The 6470-nt window shown below is 30.9% G+C and overlaps 1 non-coding gene across 1 annotated transcript; it reads right to left on the bottom strand.

The window, feature by feature from the left end:
• On the bottom strand, positions 1 to 154 carry MIR393J (microRNA MIR393j). The gene has a single exon (NR_126741.1). It is a non-coding gene; the product is annotated as a microRNA MIR393j (primary transcript).
• Between the last annotated feature and the right edge of the window lie 6316 nt (positions 155 to 6470).

Genomic DNA, 6470 nt, shown 5'->3' with positions numbered 1-6470 from the left:
ATTGATGGAAAGTTCCTAAGGGATCGCATGATCCAATAACTGAACCCCTTAAAGCAAACCTAAATCCAGGAATTGCATGCAAGATTCAAGATTGCAAGTTCAGGCATCTACAAGAATTAGATCAATGCGATCCCTTTGGAACTCTCCACCCACAATAAGGCACCACTACTCATCCACCATTAAACAACTTTCTTCTTCTCCAAATTCAGGACCAGATGAGCTTGTATTGTGTATGTGGTGTGGTCCAAAAAGTAGTTGTGGGTTGGTTTCTGATTTATAGAATAACAAAGAGAAAGGGTAGGGGCTATTGGTGCCAAAGTTATGTCACTGTGAAGTTTGTTTCACTTCACATTCACTTGGTGTGACATGATGAAACGTAGATGAGTACGCAATGTGTGTGCTTGCTTGCCCTTGTGAAATTACTGAAGCAGCTTTCACTAGTATTTATTATGTGAACGTCAAACATTCTTCTACTGCGCGCTTTATCTTGTCTCTTCATAGTTGCGCTTAAATAGTAACACCTAGTAAGTGCGCACACGTACGTCTATACTTTATTATTATAATAGTGTTAATATATATATATATATACACTTTCGATTTTATTTAATTTTTGGTTTATTGTGTGTGTAATCATGTGTACAATAGTCTAACATTAGTGTAGAATATTCTTTTGCTGAAAACCTTCTCAAGAAAACTTGTATTTAAGGCAATGATTCAACAACTTTTGATTTGTGTGGTGCATTCTTATGAGCAGTTGTGGAGGCATCAATCATGACATCCAGCTGATTAAATACATACTAAAGGTCTATTCGGCTTAATTAATTCTTCAAGGAATAATCTTGTGATTTATGAATAAAAACAAGAACATGTACACACTGGTATGGACCCGGCCAGGTGTAGTATTTAATTTATTTAAGGGAATTAATAAAAAAAATATTAATCTTGGGTTAAAATATCCTCCTACTAATATTTTTCTTTATTTTTATATATAAGTATTAGTTGTGTTTTATATTTTTAAGATATTGTAGACATGATTTCGTATTTGACATTGTAGGTTCAGTTTTTATTTGTTTATTTAGAATAAGATAAATGTAAGTATAGATATATTTTTTTAACTCTCAAGACATTTTTTTCTTGAACTGAAATAGCGTCCTATCTCTTTAAATTTTATCTACCAAAAAGAATGAAGATTTATAGAAAAATTAATAAAAAAAATTATAACTATTTTTTTTAAAGATAATATAACAATATTTTTAATAATTTATAAGTACGCATGAGAGAGAAGGGAAGCATTAGTCTTTTATTTAAACGTATTAATAGAAAATAAAAGATACTTTGTTTTTGTTTTTAGTAATATAATATTTAACTAGAAATAGCGCCCTTAAATGAACAACATGTATAGTTTTTTTATTATCGGTTCAAGGTCCAATAATAATACCGCAAAAAAAATCAAGAACAAAAAAAACCAATGCACAAATATATAGTTTTTTTTATTGTGGGGAAAATGCAGAAATATATAGTTGACATACGTCTCGAGGCTGGAAGTTTATTATATAGTGACGATGACTAAACTAGGAAATTACAACATTCCTTACTCCTTTATTGTAGGACCAAATCTACACTTAAATCTTAAATTAAAGTTGTCCTTTACTTAAAATCTATTTGTGGCTACTGGCTAATACTATTTTCACCCCAACAAAAAAATATATATTCATTCCTATTAATATCGATCACTTGATTGAGTGCGAAGATCTTTGTTGCTTTACTAACACAATTGAAACACTTGGCGTTTCTTGACCAAGGTAGACAGATCTATTAATGATAAGGCTTAGGGTTCCACCTAATTATATATCTCTTCCCCACCAATGTTCATCATAGCCGACAAGAAGTTTTTGGCTCTCTACTCACGATATCCAAATCCTCTATCATTTTATTTAAACCTAGCTGACAAATCGTTTTACTGAGGATACCTCGGTTTAGTCAGATCATAGATTGATGTGGAAACCCCACCTAAGATTCGGTTCAAATTTTTTAATTTTCTTAACTCTAAGCTAGCTTCTATATATTGGTTGATGATATATTTAGTTTTAATTTGTAAATAAAAAAAACAGTTGAGTTGATAATTTAAAATTTGTATTTTCTTAAAAAAATCTTATGCAATCATGTGATTTTTATAGTGAAAATTATTATGTATACATGTTTATTAGGCTAAAGCCTAATTAATAAATGTATATTTTTTTATCCATAAAAATTGAAAAAATTAAAAATAACTCACTTATCATACTAAATTAATTGAGCTAGATTTCCTTTACTAATAAGTATTTGTATTTAGTTCTCTATCAAATTAATAGAATCTAAAAGATGTTTGCACGAGCGATAACACAAATTCTTTAAGTCTTTAGTGGTTGTGTGATTCCTAACATATTTGATTATGTGTTTTAGAAAAATATAGACAAAAAATTATATTTTTGGTCCTCTAGTTTATCTCTAGTTTCGGATTTGGTACCCCAATAATTTAATTCACGAATTGAGTTCTCTTATTTTGTAAAATCGTGCAATGTTGATCCCACAAGTCACAACTGGACGTTGACCGTTAGCAAGTGATGTTGACTATCATGTGTCACATTCTTATTGGATGATGACTGTCACGTGTCATGTTCTAATTGGTCAATGAAAACAACAATGCATTTCATCTTTTCATGGAGTTGACATCCAATAATAGAACATGTGGCAATCATCATCCAATAAGAACGTGATAAGTGACAGTCAACATCACTTGTTAACGGTCAATGCCCAATTGTGATTTAGGGGACCAACATTGTACAATTTTACAAAATAGGAAGACCCAGTTCGTGAATTAAATTACTGGATGACCAAATCCAAAACTGGAGATAAACTGGGGAACTAAAAATACAATTTTACCAAAAATATAATATATGTAGTCCAATCCAATTAAGCCATTAAAATACTTATAAAGCTATAAGATCATCTTAGAAAACTTCATTGTTACACTCCATTAGAAGAGTGTATCATAATGACACCAACAAAAGGTTACATCATGAGAAATATATATATATATATATATATATATATATATATATATATATATATATATATATATATATATATATATATATATATCAGAATATTAATTAGAATCTCAGATTCAGAGTAAACTTTTGAAAGGTCTAGTTAATCTCTTATACACACGCATAAACAATAGGTCCTTTAATATGCAGTGGAGTTTGTTATTAATTATGGGGACCAACAAGATAAAGGAAGATTATTTGCCTTTGAGGGAAGATGAAGGTTGCGATCAAACATATAATGCTGCTTGGGAGAAGTTAGGCATAGTCTATTTTCGATGATGACATATTGCTATATGATTAACATTTTAATTCACTACACGGTTTTTTTTCCTTTATTCTCTAAATCATCAAATTTAAGACCCGTGGCCAATTGACATATTTTAACACCACAGACTTGTTGGAAGCTAAGTGCGTCTGACTGGTCTCCAAGTTTTTCTTATTGACTAACTTTATTTGATTTGGTGGTTTAAAAGTTAATCAAATGTTGCGTTCATTCATATAAGGACCAAGAAATGGATTGAGAGAGATGCCTGAAAATAGTGTTCATGTAAATATCAGGAATAATGATTTGTATGGACAATTTTATTTTTGGTGTCGAAAATTCGAAGCATGTATATCAATTGGATCTTTGTTGTACGATCTGTTTTGTTTTGTGGGCTCACATTGTTAGAGTTTAGTTAGATGGGTCCATTTTAAGGGATTGCTACTCTCATCCATTTTTTGTTATTTCACCTCCAGATTTTCCAAAAAATAAATAGACAATTTTACCCTCCCACCTTTTTCTACATCCCCTTTTCTTTCCCTTCTCCTTTGATCACCTTAGGTGCTCTTTCATGACACCCCACCCCCTTCTCCCTTTCTACTTTAACATCACACCTCATTCGGCAACCAACTTCCATGCTTTGAAAAGGATTCAACAAGGGGATTATCATTTTGTTCATTCATGGAGTGAGGTACATGCTTTTTTGAATTTGGATCCAACGGAATTATGATTTCATATTATTAAAGGAAAAAATGGAAACACAATTTATTTTTTGTTCGTAAAAATAACAAAAACAAGATTTTGTTATGTTGTCAACAAAAACATGTCAATAAAAATATAATGTGATGAAGATTGACAATACAATGAAAATATGGTTCTGATGTATATAATATTCAATGGAATTGTATATTTACTGTAATATAAAGGATAAAAAACTAACAATAAAAATATGTTTCCTTTATATAAAATATACAAGGAAAATACAATTTTATTGTATATTTTACACAATAGAAAATTATTTATGCTAAAAGGGTATTTTGGAAGTAATTTTCAAAAAACACATGGCAACATAAAATTAGGGGTTAGAATAACAACTCCACATTTTATAACGTGTGAAGAATTATGGATATGGCCTTTGTTTGGAAAAAAAAAAAAGAAAAAGCAAGGTTTTCATATTTATTTAAGTTATGCAAACAATGGGTCATGGACCACAAACAGAAAAACAACGGTCCTTGTGTTAGTGGTCTAGCTTTGTTTTATTTGAGTAGATGCTTGTTAGTTCACCAGAGGTTAAAAGATCAATTAATTCAACAATTATAATCAGAGTTTGTTTCTGTTGTGAGTTCTTTTATGATGAGTATTTTGATCGTGGTCTCAGATTTGGTTCTGTTGTCTGGACTTTTCTTAGCTCAGTTTTGGTTACTAAGCTTTATTTTTATGGGTCACGTCTTTTTTGTGGCTTAATTTTTGAATGGTATAAATAGTTGAGGGAATTTTTTTAAGGAAGCAATAGTAGTTTTAAACCAGTTTTAAGCTTTGTAGCTGTATGCTGCTGGCTGGCTTTATCTTAGTATCACTCTTTGCTTTTGGCTAGGTGTCTTTGCACTACTTGTACGTTGTCACCAAGTTCTATTAATATATATTTTCATCTCTGCTTTTCAAAAATAGTTTTTGAAAATTGTCCTAATTAATTCAACTAATCAATTATTACATTCAATTTTGAATTCGTATACATTCATATGAACACGTTTCTTAATTGGTTACCAAAAGTCGTTAAATATCCCAACACAAGAAACTAGCAATTATCCGTTCTTTCCAAAACTTTGGCAAAATTGTATATTTACATGTCAATGGTCATAATAATATTTTACCTTTAATTTAAATGTTTACTATATCACACTCATCGACATGTTGCATAATATCTCTGTGGTCCAAATCAAAACCGGAGCATCCTTGTTCACAACAAAATCATCTGTTAGAAGGCCAACTTTATTGAAAATGCATAACAAAAACCAGCAATGACTTAACTCTCCCTCTCTCACTCCCAAAAACACAAAAAAAGCAAAAACAAATCAAATTCAGATTCTAATTGTTGCACACCGAAATTCATGAAACTTCTGATTGGATAATGCCGAGTGACACTGTGTAGAATATTCATTGTCCCCTAGACATTGTGGCCACCGCTACGCAACTTTTACAGTAAGTGTCTCGAGGCTGCTTGTTAGACTCAAAAAAGCTGATATTGCTTTAAACTCATCCACACGTTTGAATCCGAGGAAGTTTAATTTCTCCAAACAAATACGAAACAAAGAGAAAACACTGAACGAAACTGAAACTTGCATTGTCGCTGTAGTTGATATAGAAGCTGAGAAAGGGAGACAGAGAAAGCCTTGTATTCGACAACAAAGTAAAACTCCTTGGCTAAACTACTGAAATTAATGCAAAATTTTCTTCTACTCTTTTCATTCCTCAATAAAGAGTAATTTTAAGTAAACATTTGAACGCAGAATCTATAGTTAATACTTATACGATTGTTAAATTCTGTACAAAAAGCTTTACTATATATCATTCTGAAAATATGTTATGAATTTTATATTTGTATTTGATGATGTGCTATCAAACGTATTATTTAATATAGTTTATATTTAATACAACTACTAATACAGTTAAGTTTAATTATCTTTTATTTGTAAAATTTTCACCATTACTTTGTTAATATTTATGGTAAATACATTTACTTTTATGACTGGAATAATCTGCACTACTGGCTGTAAACTTTCCACATTTTCAATTTTCTACCTCATCTGCCCTATTCCAAGATCATGGCCAACTACAACGTTTCCAAAGGTTAGAATATTAGTGTGAAGAGTGGTGGAGCTGAGAGGATTTACAAGCATTTGCATTGAATCCAAGCAAGATGGATCACGTTTTGCAAAGGGATCATCATTAGCCTTTGGCATTGGAAGACCGTGACGAAAAAGAGAGTGCACTAAGACCAAGAGCAAGAGGAGGAAGAAAACAAATGAGGCAATAGAAAAATGTATAAAATAAACAATTTATTGTGGAAGACTTAATTTTGGCCAGCCTCGCTATTGAATTTCACGACACCTCTCTCTTTC

The sequence above is a fragment of the Glycine max genome, chromosome 16 (assembly GCF_000004515.6).
Source record: "Glycine max cultivar Williams 82 chromosome 16, Glycine_max_v4.0, whole genome shotgun sequence".
Classification (NCBI taxonomy): domain Eukaryota; kingdom Viridiplantae; phylum Streptophyta; class Magnoliopsida; order Fabales; family Fabaceae; genus Glycine; species Glycine max.
Note: the sequence above shows the minus strand (reverse complement) of the source record. Positions and strands in the feature narration are given on the sequence as shown.